Source organism: Anomalospiza imberbis, chromosome 1 (assembly GCF_031753505.1).
Source record: "Anomalospiza imberbis isolate Cuckoo-Finch-1a 21T00152 chromosome 1, ASM3175350v1, whole genome shotgun sequence".
NCBI classification, from domain to species: Eukaryota; Metazoa; Chordata; class Aves; order Passeriformes; family Viduidae; genus Anomalospiza; species Anomalospiza imberbis.
The window spans coordinates 25,519,221-25,536,772 of NC_089681.1; the positions used below are offsets into that span (position 1 = coordinate 25,519,221).

The 17,552-nt window shown below is 38.5% G+C and overlaps 1 long non-coding RNA gene across 1 annotated transcript; it reads left to right on the top strand.

The window, feature by feature from the left end:
• Positions 1-2,531: 2,531 nt before the first annotated feature.
• Positions 2,532-6,312, top strand: LOC137471177 (uncharacterized). The gene is made up of 2 exons (XR_010997451.1): positions 2,532-2,701; positions 5,720-6,312. It is a non-coding gene; the product is annotated as an uncharacterized lncRNA (long non-coding RNA).
• Positions 6,313-17,552: the final 11,240 nt, after the last annotated feature.

A 17,552-nucleotide genomic window follows, 5' to 3' on the forward strand; every position in this document is an offset into this window, starting at 1 on the left:
TGCACCGTCTTCTCCTCCCAAATATTTGCTACACAGGTGACATCTGCCCAGAATGTGCTGGTCTCCTCGTTATGACCCCAGAGCACCTCAGCCCCTGCTGCTTCTCATGCTGTCCTCCGGGGGAAAGCCATGCTGCCTGCAGTGTGCACACTGTCTAATTACATCTCCTTGCCAAAGGTCAGATTTTCGTATGTGTGCTCAGTAACAAAAGTCGCTAATCTCTAGCAAATAAGCCTTGATTCTCATATTGGTATTTGTTTTACATTTTTTTCTCTGTCCTTCAGAACGTTTGTTGCTTTTAGATTCAACCAAAACCAGCCTGACAAATATTTGTCAGTAGTTACCCCTGACAGTTTCCCACTCACAAATCTTTTGCTTCAACTCCCTTTGGCCCTGCTGTGTCCTGCCTCTCTTGCAAGCTGAGCATTATTTCTTAGTTCTTTTCTTTGTATTTGTGAAAATGGGCTTCCAGCTAAAGCAAATCTCAATCCCCTTCAATTGTAAAAGCAGGCAGGGAAATTACACAACAGGTCTGCAATGCGAATCCATCCTCCCTCTAATTCCCTATTAACCTCAAGAGAACCAATTAATTTTTTTACCATGCTTCAAGTACATCCATTCTTTGGAAAGCTTTTTCTTGTTAATTGAGATACTGTCTATGTATTTTTCAACTTCAGGCCTTACTCTTCCCTCCTAATTTTTTTAGATAAGCTTCTTTTCCTAATCTATCCATTTCACTCTGATCACCTCTTTAAAAGCAGAAGGGCCTCATTTAGCCAGCACTCTCTTCCAATATGAAAAACTAGATTAAAGCTGGGGTGTGCTGTAGGTTTATAGCATTTAACAGTATAGTTTGTTATCAATATTTAACCCTTAGACAACCTTCCATCTGTAAAATACATGAAGCTGTAATGTCTGTCTTGTCATACACTTCTGTACTGACAGATGGGGTAAGAGACTCATGCCTAGAACTGTGGTAGTGGTAGTGGTGCAAGTGTCTGTCCAGCATTTGTATATTTGTGTCAGATGAACAGAGTATAGAAAACAAAGTATAAAGTATAAAGTTAAAGAGGTAAGAAATTTTCTGAAGGAAAATTTCTCCTTTGGGAAATGAAGCTTCATTAAAAACTGAACTATCTGAAAAATGCATTGCTTTTCATGAAATTATGTGATGAAAAGAATTGAAAAGCATTTTAACAATGCCAGTATGATTAATTTGGATCCTTTTCAGAATAAATTGTTTCATGATTGAAACTCAAACCTTTTTAACTCATTAATTATCTTAGGGTAATGCATTTCAAATTTCCTGAAACAGCACCTCCTCTAGAAACTGTCTTTTAAGAAACTATAAAAAGTTGATTTTGTTCTCATTCAGAATGAGCATAACTTTCAAGGAGTCAGAACTTCCCTACAAATTCTAATTGGAATGATGTTATAACAAAAGTAATTTGAGAGTCTCAGTGGATATGATAGGAAAATTTAGAAATTAATCCCAAGGATTGCGAATTAGTACCTACATGCTCCCATCACTTCTACACATGTAAAGTTTTGTGGGAAAGGTAGTGCTATGTTTTTTGTCTGTGTCTTTCCAGAACAAAAGCCAAGTGCTCTTGATCTCGCTTTCTCTTGCTGATGTTTTAATACTGATGTCAGTCTAGATCTATATTATTGTAAATGCTGAGTGAACCTGACTGTGTTGTCATATGTTTAATGCTGGTGACCTTCAGGCCACATCAAAGAAATGTGCTGCTGTAGAATGCTAAACAGGTACCACTGGAATACATTACTGGGACACACATCAGAGCTAATTAGTTCATTATTAATCTTACAACCCACGAGTCGCTTCTGTCATGTATATTGCCACCAGTCAAAACTTCTGCACCTGGAAATCTGCTGATTCTGGGAACTTTACTAGTAGGTCATGGACACTGGCTAGTTCTGCTGCCTATACAGTTTTAACAAATGAGGTTAAAGCTCTGCTTTGTTTCCAAAATAAGCAAATTCAAGCAAACCTTTAGACAAGAAGGGTATGATTAGTTGCTGATGATACTTGCCCAAATTTCAGTTGTGTTAGCACATCTCCATTTACACTACAGCCACAGGTTCAGACAATTACCTTTTAATTACCAAGATGGTAACTGTTTATTCATTATCACTATATATAAACTAACAGTATTAGTGGGAACTGAGTTCTCCTTCTTATTGGAGATTTTCTCTCTCTTTAACTCAGTGATCTTTTCCTTCTGCTCACTTTACTGAGAAGTAACTCACATGAGGAAACAACAGTATAATGGAGAGTGCTGCCTAGTGAAATTTTCCCAAGCCAGCCAAATGATTTGGCAGATGTACTGGTTTCAGTCAGACTTATAGGTCTAAATGCAAGTTTTTGCTTTGGTTTTGTACTTCAGGAATAGGAATCAGAGGTATCCTTGGTGCTTATGAAGTGAGTTCCACAAATAAACTCTTCCTTCTCTTTTCCTCTTCTTCCTTCCCCCTTCCTTTTCCCAGGTTCCACTGACAAGTCCTTTGTCTACCTAGAAGATATTACAAGATTAATCTAACTAGTACTAATTAACAGCTCCATCTTTAGTTTGAAGGATGAAAGTGGTTTTTGACTGGGTAAGGAAGTGAATATGAAGAAAGATCATTACATACAGAAGACAGGGTCTGAGGTTGGAACGGGGAGAACCTCTACACCCAGGTACAAAAATGGCTGCATATGCTGGTTTGGAAAAGTCAGCTTCAAGACTAGAGGGATGGGATTTCTATTCATCAGCAAAACCCCTTGGAGTTAAGTCATTGCATTTTTGAAATACTGAAATGTAGCAGAGGATGAGTTTGGCAGCTGTAGAAACTTAAAAGAAAAGAATAAAAGAATTTATACTTCCTTGTTGTACAGACAATTTTGCCATCAAAGCAGGCAAGATATTTTTATTCCTCTTTTCACTTTGCTTTTGTGTGTATCTTGCAGGAACTACAGTTTACAGTCTCTCAAACTGTCCATCAACACTGAAAAAAACCCCAATGGATTGCATGGTTTGGCAGAGGTTCTGAAAAAAAACATCAGTGGAAAGGAATTTGATGCACATTTGTTGGCACAGCAGTGAATATGAACAGAACTATGCATAGAAATATCTTCTGTGAGCAGGGAAACAGCATTAAGGCACTCTGTTTCCCTTAGGACTTCATACTTATTCAGGGACAAAATTAGAGAAATATTCACTTTCTCCCTTACTGAGGATATGACCAGGGTGCAGCAATCCTCACCTTTTAGCACTCTGGTGAGACATGTTCTTCCCATCATTTCTAACTGAGCAGCTCCTGAATTCTCTCATGTTTGTGGGCCCAAAATTTTGATCTCTTGTAGGCTTCAGGTGTACTTAGAAATTATAAACACATTATAAATACATGCTGAGTATTCTGAGTATTTCTCAAGTGAGAAAATCTTACTCTCTTGTCTTTTTCTCCATGGCTTCCTTTTCCAATGCCCTCTAGCAGAAAGAATAAAGCTTAATAATTTATTTTGGCAAGCAGCAAAGGGAACATTCCAGGTGCTGAATAACCTGAACTAATCAGATTATTTTAAATATAAATGGCAAGAGAATCTAGATAAAACACAAGCACTTCTTTTATTGGACGGCTTTATTTGCACTGCTCCTAGGCTCTCCAGCTCTAAGTATTCCTATTGCCTTTTCCTTCAGTCCCTCGTCCTCAAGTTGGCTGTATAAAGCTATATAGCCTATACAAAGCTATAATTCTGCTAAATTAGATCTACTTAGAGGGGGTAAACTTGCTAAGAAGTATCTAGAGATGGGCAAAAGACTGATAGTTTTTATCAAGGTCACACTGGTGGCTATGTCTGCTCACCATGGCCAAAATCTCTCTGGGTAATGCAATTAGAGTTGCTAATTCCTGAGGTTTTCTCAAGAGGGAACCTGGCCTAATTCGGGAATTGATGGAGCTCCACCCGCAGAGCCAAGTGGGAGGGAGTCTCACCTGCTGCAGCGTGTGCATCCATCCAACTGCCTGCCTGAAACCAGCGCAGAGCTGGTCACATGCAGGGTACTGTAATCTGTGCAATTTGCACTCCTTTCTCTGGAGTTATTCGCATTTTTCTTCTCCTGAGCTAAGGGAAATCACAATAGATATCTTTTCAGTCTCAGAAGAGACTCCCACTGCCATGTTGCTGGGCTGTGGGAGTTCCATAAAGGATGAGTATTTGACAGGATCCCAGGCTCATATTGCATACAATACAGATAAAAGCAACAGTTTATTATAAAGGGCAAATATTAATAATATGCTCTTTAGGAAAATCTGATTGTTGCGCTGGTATTCTGAACGTGAGATGAGGATAGACAATATACATTATGCCGGGTCATGATGGCCATAAGCAGATTAGTTTCACTTTGAATCTCTCCTAAAAGATGCATGGCATCTTCAGATTGGCTGGGATGTTACATTTTTTAAGGGACCTTACTGCATGCTGAAGAGAGCTGCCAAAGAGATGGCCTTCAAATATATCTTTTGATTTTTGTCCAATTGTTAAACAAGTGTTTTTCCAGAAGCTGGCCTTTGCTAGCTGCCTAATAAATTATCAGGAAGTAAAAAAAAGATGAAGAATTTTCTGTTTTATTTTTAACACTTCTCATTCCTTAATTAAAATCTTAATGATGATACAGTCCTTACAGTCCTTATTATTATTGTTTTTTTTTTTTTTTTTTTTTTTTTTTTTTTTTTTTTTTTTTTAGTTTTTTGTTATCTAGGGTGAAAAATGATGTCTGAAGTAAGCACAAAGAATAATCCTTTTGTGGCAGCTCCCCTTTCCTGAAGCTGCATAAGCAGTACAGGCTCTCTTGCACATACTAGTTTTAGTCTGCTCTGCACTTAAACAGGACTGTTTAGTTCAGTTCAGAAGCCTGATGAGATTATTTCCTTTACAGGGGGTTCTTCTGTCTAAAAGTCATGCTCATTCTTTTAATTTTGAATTGTGTTGCTGCAGAAATATAGGAAATAAAAAATAACTACTGTGGAAGCAAATATTAGCTATGCTAGTACAGTGTATGTTTAATTCCATAAAATTTGAAAATGGAGGATCATGTTTATGTGATAATCTGCATGTTAATGAGAGGACTTAATGAGGTACTGTCTGTATATGTCAACAGTGAGGAAGAGCCAAAAAATTTACCCACGTCCTAAGTTCCCCTAAAAGTAAAGGTCTGTTAGAGTCAGGCTGCTTGGCTTCCCTCAGTGTGGCTTTTTCCTAATGCTCACGCATGTTCCTCTCCTCTCCTCTCCTCTCCTCTCCTCTCCTCTCCTCTCCTCTCCTCTCCTCTCCTCTCCTCTCCTCTCCTCTCCTCTCCTCTCCTCTCCTCTCCTCTCCTCTCCTCTCCTCTCCTCTCCTCTCCTCTCCTCTCCTCTCCTCTCCTCTCCTCTCCTCTCCTCTCCTCTCCTCTCCTCTCCTCTCCTCTCCTCTCCTCTCCTCTCCTCTCCTCTCCTCTCCTCTCCTCTCCTCTCCTCTCCTCTCCTCTCCTCTCCTCTCCTCTCCTCTCCTCTCCTCTCCTCTCCTCTCCTCTCCTCTCCTCTCCTCTCCTCTCCTCTCCTCTCCTCCTTGCTATGGTTTCCTCTTGCTTGAGCTCTGAGAAAGAAGAAATCTCTTGGCTGTGTAGTTTGTCCCCCCAGCTGACCACATTTTCCTAATTTTGCCCTCACTGTAAAGCAGAGATGCTGTTGCAGACTACAAAGTGGAGATCTCTTGCGGATCCGTGTGCTGCACCCGCCCGTATTTCACGCCGGCAGAGCAATTCCATCACTCTCCCCCAGGACAACAGGCACTGCAGACCCTGTCACCACACTGATCATTTCCCTCCTGTTGTGTTGCTTTGAAATCACAGCTTCCCTCTTCAACTTTGCTTCCAAAGCACAGAGATGGTAACAGTCTGTGGGAGGGCAGGAAACATGGGGAAATATTCTGGGGCTTTTTATGTGCACTTTGCTCTGAACTAAATGAAGAGGAACAGTTCATAGTCCACTCAGGTGTGCTATACATGCACCACCAGCCACAGGTAACCTAGTCTAGACTTGTCTAAACAAGCTACTTCAAACCAGCTGGTTTTATGTTAACAAAAGGGAATACAGGCTACATATGTGAATCTACTTTCTTAGGAGTTCTGGGTGAACTGTGAATCTCACAGCTGTTTCCAGGGGTGGCAAGTACAGCCTTTTCACATTCCCAAAGAAAAGAGAGCTTCCTGTGCTCTGAAAATAACCTCATCAAAATTGTGCACATCAAAGCATATCATAAAGATATTGGGTGCTTTTGCTAGAAAAAAAAGGAAAAATAGAACACTTCTCTGTAAAGCTCTCCTTTTGCTGAAGTTTCTCTCTGAAGTGTGCTTCCTTGGGATGTGTCATTATTTCCCACCATCAATCAATGATACTCCCCAGTGAATCAGCTCATCCACTCATCTTCACCTCCCTGTAATTTCCCAACGAGGTTAGAAACAGCAAATTGCTGTAATGTTAAGTAATAAACCCCAACCTTTTTATGACTTGGCTGTTGCTTATTTTTCTCTAGTGGATACCAATAAAATAGAAAGAGCTCCCTTGAGCAGCACATCTGAGAAGCTGGAATGCTTTTAAGTGTGACAGGTTAGGAGAGTTCTTTAGAGATAATTTCCGGTACTCTCTAAAATTAACTCCTTGGGGAAATCCTAAATAATTCCTCATAATTAGAAACCTTGTAATTGGATGCAGCGGAGTTACAACTACTTTATCACCTCTGTTGCTGAAGCAGCCTTCTCTTACAACTGAAGGCTAAGTAAGCCTGACTGCCTCTGTGTCTCCTATTCTGGTCATGCAAAATCCCTGATGTCAAGGTGGATAATTTCTTCTATAGCTATTGTAATGCCCTATTGAATCAGATCAAGTTTTCAGCTATGTAAGTATTTGTTGTATAGAATTTTATTAATCTCCCTCCTCCAGTTTGTTACGTGTTTAGAGAAATAATTCCTAACAAGGGGACAACACCCTGAAGGAGGAGGCAGGGAGGGGAGACAGGTAACATGGCCCTTTACATTCTCCTGTCCATCCTTCTTTAGCCTCTTCCAGCATGCACATGGATTCAGACACACTGTGTGAAGCCCCACATACAACACAGTCCCCAGATTTAGATAAGGGTTGGATCCAGCCCTGTTTGTGTTTGCTGTCCGCTAGTGACATTCTGTGATCACGGTATATGTACTGTACCAGAAAATACACTGTGAGAAATGTGTAGCAGGGAAATGAGTGAGAAATGTATTCAGAGTAAAAATATATTCTGAGTAAATATTTTATGTATGTTATTTGAAAGATAGACAGTGCAAACAAAGTCTTCTGAGAACATGAAGAACGTATATGGGAGTAGTCATCATGGGTTTGCCAAAGGAAAATCCTGCCTGAGCAACTTGATTACCTTGAATAGACTCAATTTCTAATTTCTGAGATAAAGGAATAACAAAGGTGGGAAAGGGCTGCTTAAACTTAAATAAGGAAAATGCTAATTAAAAGCAAGACTATAAAAAATAAATACTTTGTGGATTCCAAATGTCAGTGCAATGAATTATTCCTCGATTTGATGGGTCTCTAAAGGGTAAGTTTGCAAAAAGCTTCCTTGTATCTATTGGGAAGCTACTGGGATTGACTTTATTACTACAAACTAAGTTTATCATCAGTTGTCTTAATTCTGCAGCAATCTCCAAAGGTATTGCCTAAGAAATGTAATCTGCCTTGTGCCCAGCAAATTTTGGTCAAATGGACAAGTGGAGGAGTAGTGACCAATGAAGTAACATGAAGCATCAGGGAGGAAAGTTTAAAGTGCATAACAAATTTTAAAGAAAGGAGCAACTAAGAAACAATAGGGTGACATCATAAAGACTAAAGGTGTTACAGAGACCCAAGATATACAATTTCTCTCAACAGAAACTCAACACCTCACATGCAGTTTTCTTGCCAGTTTTTTTGATTTCTTTAAGGAAAAAGAATGAAGGAAGGAAGAAAATAAAGAGAAAGAAAGAAAGAGAAAGAGAAAGAAAAGAGAAAGAAAGAGAAAGAGAAAGAGAAAGAGAAAGAAAGAGAAAGAAGCTATTGAAAAACAAATCAACGACACAAACATGAAAACCCCAAATAACTTTTTAATGCTATGGATTCAAATAAGAATGATGTGATCCTTTTTTACACTTGTCAACCTCTGTTAGCATATCAACCATGCATAAGTGAGACGAGTAGTTTGTGTTTATAACACAATTTTCCCTGGAATTAGCAAATTAAGTTACATTGCTGTCATAGTTTAAGCCCATCTGGAAATTAGGCACCGTGCAGCTGCTCACTCAAAGCCCCTTCTCTCCCTCCCAGCCCAGTGGAATGGGGAGGAGAATCAAAGTAAAACTTGCAGGTTCCAATAAGAACAGTTTACTAATCAAAACCAAAGTAAAACACAGTAATAATGGTAAATGATAGTGATAACGACAATAAAAAGGGAAGAACAAAATGATGCACAATACAATTGCTCGCCATCCACTGACTGATGCCAGGTCCCCCTTCCCAAACCCTGACTGTCTCCCCCTCTGTGTAACTCCCCCAGTTTATATACTGGCATGATGCTGTGTGATGTGGAATATCCCTTTGGCCAGTTCAGATCACCTGGCTATGCTCCTTCCCATTTTCTTTTGCCTTCCTCCTCTCTGGCAGAGCATGAAACAAAAAACCAAAAAAACCCAACCCAACCAACCAAAAATAACCCCAGCAACCAATCCTAACAGCCTTCCCCCACCAAAAACAAACAAAAAAAACCCCAAACCAAAAACCCATTAACAAAATCAAAGCCCTTGACTTAGGTAAACAGAATTTAGCAAGAACTAAAATGTCAGTATGTTATCAACACCATTCTCATTCCAAATCCAAAACACAGCACCGTAACAGATTCTGAAAAGAAATTAACTCTATCCCAGCTAAAACCAGGACAGTTACCTATATTGAAGCGAGTCTTCACAGTTTGGGATTTCTGCACATTTGATGTTAGTGCTCCTCAGGGCAGTACAGGACCTTGGGGACAGCAGGTGCAGTTTGTCCATGGATTCAGACTAGAGGTAATTTACATCTCTGTCATTACTGGTGTGCATGTCTATCCTTCAAGGTGATCTAGAAAGAAATTCCTAACATCTTATTTTGTGGGGACAAAAAGGCTTCTCCAGGAATTCAGCAGCTCTCTTTTGGCACCTTAGGTCAAGGTATGTGATACAGAAAAAGCCTGTAGCTTCACAGATCAAAGAAAAAGGCACCATAGCCTTTTTCTTACGATTGCAATAAGTCATTGTGGCATGGAAAGGCTCATACAGAGGTGCCACGGTCATGCCAGAGTGTTGCTCTAGCCATATTAATTCCTACAGAGCATATAGTGTGTCAGAGACTATCATCAAAGTACATGTCTTGGGTGTACTTGGTTGCTCTTTGTACTAAAGGATAAGATTAGCACCACACACTGAAACTGCTTGCTCAAATTATGACATATCAGACACAGTCAACTCCAAATGATTTTTGTCTTTTTTTTCCTTGTCAAATAATTATTTTATGGAAATTTTTTGTGCACTGTATAGGAGGTGAGGTAGAATTTACACTTTAAAATGCATGCATTTCATGGCAAAATTTTCAGTATTTTTGTATGTACTTTTTCAATATTTTTGTATGTCTTGCTAGATGTGAGACTAATCTGAAAGATCTTGATTCCTAAAGAAGAAAATTAGGAATACTTCATATTAAGGCAAATTTTTGCTGGGGTGATGTGGAGTTTCATTCTAAACTCATTAAAAATTGTGCATAATAGCTCTTCAGTATTTCCTTTGCTCTTAAATTATTCCTGTATTATTTGACAAATATCAATAACACATAAAGAAGAATTAAACAAATTTTTTTTTTTTTAAATAGCTGATCAGGTTATCCAGTTTCCAATAAGGAATATTATGGTGGTGCTGCTGTAAGGACAGAATGGCATCTCAGCTGGTCCTGGATTAGGACTGGTGCCTGCTGCCCATCTGACAGTAAAGTGATAAAGCAGCAACAGCTGATGAGGGGCATGAAGAAGGTAATTTGAAGAGATCTGCATGCCTGAAGCAACTGGTGTAACTGCTTGATAACACACACCTCCTACTCCATGGCCGTAGGCAGAATGCCAGGAAGGAGGCAGAGGAGGAAGGGAAACGGGGGTGAACCTCCCACTGTTATTGACTGGAAGCAGAATAAAGGGTGATAAGCGTTACCACTGGGACAATACAGAATGACAAAGCGAACAGTTTTCTAAATATGGAGCAGTATAAGGTGTCTATATATTAAAAAAAGTTTCATTAAGGAATACAAACAACACTGAAAGAGTGATTTCAGAATATGTCAATAAAATAGCGAAAAACATGAAGAAAATTTTGGGAACTCTTCCTGTTCAACAAAGTCACTTTAAAAATCCCCTTTACATCATTTAAGATAAAAAAAGGGGGGGACTCACAAAAATAGACATGTATAATAGGAAAAAATAACTGGTTTTTATCCTAGTTTTGGTACTAGCTCCCTGTATTTAACCCTTTCATTTTATTTCTGATCACAAGAAGTGTGAAGAAAGAAAACACTGTTCAGAGGTTTTATAAAGATAGTTGGTTCAATGTTGTAGACAGCTTTTAAGGTGCTCTTTCAATGAAGAAGAAATTCTCTGGTTAAGTGAGGACTTCTACAAATGGCATCAAGCCTGCCAAGATTTGAGTGGCTCAAGATTTGAATGAAATTTTGCAATTTGACTTTTCATTGTTACCCAGTAGCTCTAACTGAACATTTATGATTAAGCAGTTGCATTGTGAATGTTGTCTACTTGGCTAATTTTTTGTTTTAAGAAAAAATGAACACAATCCCAAGGTGAATGGGCTGTCTGGATGAGAGTCACCAGGAGTAAAGTCAGCAGAACTCAGCAGTAACTGGGGGAAAGGCAATTCTGGCAGTGGCAGATTGTGACCATCAACTCACTGACCACCTACTTAAAGCAGACTCCAGATTCAACTGGAGGGAAGAACTGCACATGCAGACTAATTAGCATGAGGAGCAAGAGATACAACTAATAGGAATTCGAGTACTAATTAGTAAAATAAATATGTAATCTGTAACCAGTGAGCGCTGATGCCTTTGTTTGTTAAACTGCATAGTCTTTATCATCAGGGAGCCAGCCTTTTGTGAGTTATCTCCCTACTTTGTGCAAACTAGAATAAAAAATTGAAATACCTCAACATGGTGTGTGAATTGGTGCTGCACACTGGGGAATGAGCAGCACATCACAATGGTTCACATCATTATTTCTGTTATTGTGGGAGCAATAATGGGGAAAGACTCCATTTTGAGGCTGAGAACATCTTCCTGGGCTTTGATATGCTGCCGATGTGTTCATTTTCTAAGACAACACCTGGGTTTGCAGACTGCCTGTTTTGCCTGATGACTTGGAAAGCACTCTAGAGCAGATCCATTCAAAGTGACTATATGCTTGATATACAGTACACATATTTTATAAGGGCAATTTTAAGTGCTTCAAGGGACAGATGGAGGCAATATATCCAACATAAAATGCTTATACAGTGTTTTGAGGATGAAAAGTACACAAAAGCCAGACAGTTGGGAAAAAAAATATATTGTGCCCAATGAAAACTGGTAAAATTGAAACTGTTATAATAAAGATTAAGAAGCACTGGTATAGATGGCTCAAACCTCCAAACAAACACCTTCAGAAATAAACTCTAAATCCAGGTAAAGAACTGAAGAAGGGATGAGCTGTAAAGCATATCTATGGAAATTTCTGTATGCCTTCAAGTTTTGTGAATGTCTTTGCCTGCAAATATCTACCAGTGATATGTCTACCTTTTCTATGTGTTTAATAATGTCATATGCAACTATTTACAACATTCCTTTGGGGTTTATTGGCTGTAAAGAGAATAGTTTTGACCACAGTACAGTCAAAGAGGGAAGACCAATATATCTACTTACATGACTAAAATCTGTGTGCTGCTAAGTCTTTGAAAGATCAAGTTTGGAAACCTCTTTCTGATGTTATCTAATTATAGCATTTGAACCAAGTTTACTAAATAACTTCAGTTTAAACACATGCTTTTGGGTATCAATATATAAGCATTTTTAATCAGTCTCAAAGTCAACAAATAGTTTCAACATGTCTAAATATTTTTCAACACAGCTATTTTGTCTCTGTTGGACCTGGTAAGAGGTACCATTTGGAAATATTTGTTTTCAAAAGTCCAAAATGCCATGAACCTGGACTCCTACTTGCCTAAGCTGTGTGCCCTATAATAAAGATCTGCTCTTAACACAGGCTTTGAATTTAGCAAACACCCTAATCTTAATTACTGTGTGCAAGGTTGTCTCTTCCAGCATCACAGGCTCCTCTTTCCTGTTATGGAAAAGCTGCCCTCAAGTGCAGGAAAGGCTGCATGGAGGCTGCTATGGATGAAATGGGTATGGGTCAGAGGGAGCAGGCTCCTTCATGCACAGACCTAGTCCCTCTACCCTCATTCCTTCTTCTGTATAACTCTACTCAAGTAGGACTAGAAGGCATTTTTATGTTTACAGCATCTCTTGTGACTGGAGGAGAGGAGGAACAGGACCAAAAAGAACTCACAGCCCTTTTCCATGTGATTCCCTATCAACACTAACATTAAGTCCTTTCAGCCCTCTCCATCTCATCTGATCATTCATTTATTTGTATTCTACGTCTCTCTCCCAAGATGCTTGATACTGAGCACCTCTTACGAGTTCCTGTGTGTCTGCCAAGCCTGCTGAGGACTACTGAATGCTTCAAAAGAAAGACAGGACACTCCAAGCCTTTGGCAAAATCTTTGCTGCAAATTTAATGGACGGCTGTTATTGCAACTACATTGTGTCCCCAGTCTCAGCTGCTGGAGTAGGAGTGCAGACACCAGAGCCTAGAAAAAACAGACAAGAAGTGGAGTTTCCACTTCAGAGTCTTGGCACGTAGGAGGTGAGACCATTAAGAAGAGACTTTTCCAAGCCCAGTCGTAATCTACATCTCCTTTAAACTACACAGCAGAGAAAAGCCAGGCTGTCTACTGAACTCTGATTTTTGGGGCTTCTAGTTAAAATGCTCTTTTGCCTGGGGCTAGGGTCATAAGAGTCAGAATGGGAGGCAAATTAGGCTTAAAATCATGTTTTCACTGGTGTTTAATAAAAAATGTGAATGTTCTCTCAGAGGATGCTTGTAACTCATCAGTTAGTCTAGCCTGAAACTATGAATAACAAATAATTTAGTAGATATGCTACAACAAGGATTATAAACATGCAAACTAATATAAACAGCACCTGATATAGGGAAACACACAGATGAGCTCTGCCTTTGATTTTGGAAGCTGAGATGTTTTTTAATCCTAATACGTCTACAGAGGCATAAACCCCAGCTATGTTCAATGCCTGCCAGCAGTTACCATATTGTGGTTTCTTAAATAAAGAAATAACAACAAAGATGAAGAAGGACTGCTGAAACTTCGCTCAGTAAAAACCAATTATAAACCAAGAAAATTTCTTAACAAAGAAATTAATCCATAAGCTTTTTTTTTTTCTGATCTAAGACTGCTGTAACAGACGGCCTGATTTATACCCTCAAACTTAAATACATGTTTGTTTATCCAAGCCACAAACTTGATTGTCTGCTTCAAAGCTGACTTGAAGCTAACCTTCAAGCTGCTAAATAAAGCTTAATAGTAAAACTCAGTCAAATGTTACTGTGCTGTTAAAACAGTCTCTGGATCTTGGGTTATCCTTTCATGCTTATACTTTTACAAAATCACTGAACCAAAAATATTAGGTGAACCTGACCTTCAATCCATAACCTGCTAGGACTGTACCCTTGCTGTGGGAAAAGTGAAAATGCAGGCTACTTTTCTCTGCTTCACCACTTACTGAAATATACTTTAAAAGCAAATATATGAAAGAGATAGATATAGCTTTTACACATGGGATTGCAGATGTATCAAAGGGAATGTGAAAACTTGTTGAAGAATATCAAACTATACTGCTAAAAAGACACAGATGTGTGGGAACTGATGAAAACATGACATTAAGAATATGCTAGCATTTCCATTTACTTACACCCCTCCCATTTAAAAGTGCCCTGAGCATGGAATATATTTAGCTACAGTTCTTTTAGTCACTTCAAAGTGGAGGAGACTCTGGGTGTGAACAGCCTCAATAAATGACTTCACCAAGAGAGTTTCCTGTTCCTCAGATATGTTTTTCTCACTGTATTTTATTTTATGATACCCAAAATTCTTTTGAAAACACACTTTTTAGATCTTAGTGCTCCCAAGAATTTCCTCAAGCATTCTGTTGCATGAAAATGTAGATTCCTAATTTGTGGTCCTGGTAGAAGTAAGTAATTACTTAGCTAACATTTTGAGGTGCATCTAATGATTGCACTATGCAATTAAGGAGGACACAATTAATTTAATACTTGGACATTTTCCATAGCTTGCCATTTCTTAGGGCAACCAATATTAGTCTAGTCCTCAAAAGGAATTTTGTAACTTCCAAACTTCAGGCTATTCTGCATTACACCAATAGCCCATGACTAATGCTTTTTTTTTTTTTTTGGCAACAAAGCAGTCATTTCAGGAATGAAAAACTGGCAGAAGTTTTTTTCTGCCAACCAAGGGATATCGTTTTCCAAGGAAGAATTCCTTGTGAGTCTTTCAGATTAATTAGCTTAAGTTTTCCATTGCTGCAACAGGTGAAGGCAGCTATAGATATACCAAGTATTTTTGCCTCACGTATATGGAAAGGTTTGTCATTTCCTCTTCTGGTCTAGGACACTCTAATGAATATCAAAAATCTTCACTTCTACTGAAATCGACTTGTTTTAGATGTGCCACCATTTACATAGTAAGTCATACCAGAGTGATGTCTCAGAATTTTCTCTTCAATGTAAATATTTCAGCACATTGCTTACTGTATTTAATTTTTATTCATGCCTCTCATGGAGCTGTAATCAAATTGGTTTGAAATGTTTCTTGTAAAATCATTGTATAAACCATATTTCTTAAGTAGAAGCATGTATGAAAATAAACAGATTAATTTTCTGATTTATATGAGTTTATCATAGTACAACAAATCCTTCAGTGTTTTTAACATGATTCTATGACACTTATCTGGGAAACTGGGAGTATATATCAAGTAATAAAGTTTCTGTAGACACCTAATAAATCAAGCTGCAAAATAACACAATCTGGATTCTCACCCCAAGACTTAAAATCTCTTTCAGGGATACATTAAATAAGGTTTATGTGTATTTAATTTTTTATGTTTATATATTTTATATAAAGATTTTTTCTGAACTAGCTAGCTCCTGGTGAAAGTAACACAAAATTTGTTACATCTTGATAGATATTGGTCCAAAAAATTAAAATATTAGATGATCTCAAGTTGTGAACAGTGCCCTTTCTCGTCTTACACCTCCTGTTCCTGATGCAGTAAGTTCAGAGCTATCACCTTTCATGGGGAATTCAAGCAATGTCATAAAATGCTACATGATACCTTGTTTTCCTTCAGCACAACTGTCATTCACTTTGACAAAACTGTGAATGCACACGTATTTGAAATACAAAAATCCAAAACAGTGGGGCCCAAGCTATGGCTTGCAGACCTAACTTGGTCTACCAGAATAATTTCTCTGGTCATGACTTGCTCCTTCCTAATACTGTCCCTCACATCTTTACAACTCATACTCTGTTTAACAGTAAAAAGCGAATTCCCTGCATGAGTTTACATCCCCCTTCCTTCAAGCTGATATAAAGGAATCTATAGCAAGGAAGACTACAGGCCAGATGGAGGCAATTTCAGTGAGCCTGCTGTGGCCTAAGAATCCTTACTGCTGACATAGATTAGTCAATGCTGCACTTCCCACCAAAGGATCCTCACAGTAATGCTGGCAGAACCAATATCAAAACTAATAGGTTCTTAATATCATTTTATCAAAAAAGTCCTGCTTCTCCCTCCCAAAGAGCAATTCAGAAATAACTATGGCAAGTTTTCAGGAGCTTCAGAATTATTTTAGGTCGTGATTTGTGGCTTAATGTATCCTACTCCCCATTTTCAGGGTCCCTATTCAGTATGGATCAGTTGCATGGACTTAAATGAGTCATGCCTTTCATTTCAATAAGATGACTCACATGTTTAGTTGGGTGTGTTTGCATGATAATAGTCCTCCAAATAAAAAATGAGACAGAAGAATCATAGTTTCAAAATACAAAATAGCATTTCTCAGTTGCTTGTTCCAGGACAAGGAAATATCCTCAGCCTACATTGCAGGCCTGGAAAAAACACCTCTCTGGCAAAAATTCTTAAATATTCACTTACCATCTTTGAGAGCATCTTTCTACAGAAACACCTTTTCCTGAAGCAGAACACTACCCCAGATGTTACTCTGTGCCTCTCAAGTTTTACATGAGAAAGACTAAAATTAAAGATAAGTAAAAAATCAGCTCAAATGATAGATGAGATAATGAAAATCTAAGTAATTAGATCCATCTAAGGAAGTATAGGAGCATTATTAGTTGACATAATGCAATAATTTAAACCCATATGAACAAAACCTATAATTCTTATTCCTATTACTTCAAAAATTTTCCAAAAGTAAAAAAGTAACAGTTGTGCTTTTTAAAAGAACAGGTTAGACAGCATTTGTTGCAAATTATTCACTAAATCAAGTATCTACCTGGGGGAAAAGGAAAAACAAACAAAAAGTGCTATCTTTTTTGGAGAACAAAGTGTTTGTCCAGGAGCTGTGTGCTCAAGAGCTTGCCTAGTTTTTTAAGTGTAGTGACTGGAAAGATACCTGCTTTTCCCTACAGATCTTGTCTTGCTTATATAATTGAAACTGCATCATCCATGGTACAGGAATATCCTATGATTCACTGACTAGTAAGTCTGAAAGGCAGACCATTTTGTCCGGCATTTTGTCTAGCAATGTGCCAATTTGGCCCATTTTCAACAGTGTGTGAGGTTGTTTCTTTTCCCTTCAGATGGTAAGAGCATGCTGGGAAGGCTCGCAGGAGCCAGCTGACACTGCTTCTCATCTCTGTAGCTGTATCCGCTGTGCACGAGGGAGCAGCTACGAGCTCCACCCAAGTCTTGCTGAATTCCTGTGGCCTCACTTGGATGTTTATCCAAAGATGCTCCATGACCATGGTCTGTGTCACTCAAAATCTGACTATTTGTTGTCTTTCCTTCCTGAGCTATTGCTCCAGGGGACAGAAGAATGCCAGGATTAGCTATTTTTGGGAGCCCAGGTGATGGATAAGGTCAAGGAGTTTCAGCCTATATGTTCCTAGGGACTAGAAAAGCATGTCCACTAACTAGTTAATTTTTTATTTTTTTATAGTTTAGAGTGAAATATCAAAACTGTCACTTAGATGGACCTTTATGTTATTCATACTCTCTTGTGGTCCCTTTTCAAGTACATTTTCTGTGATTAT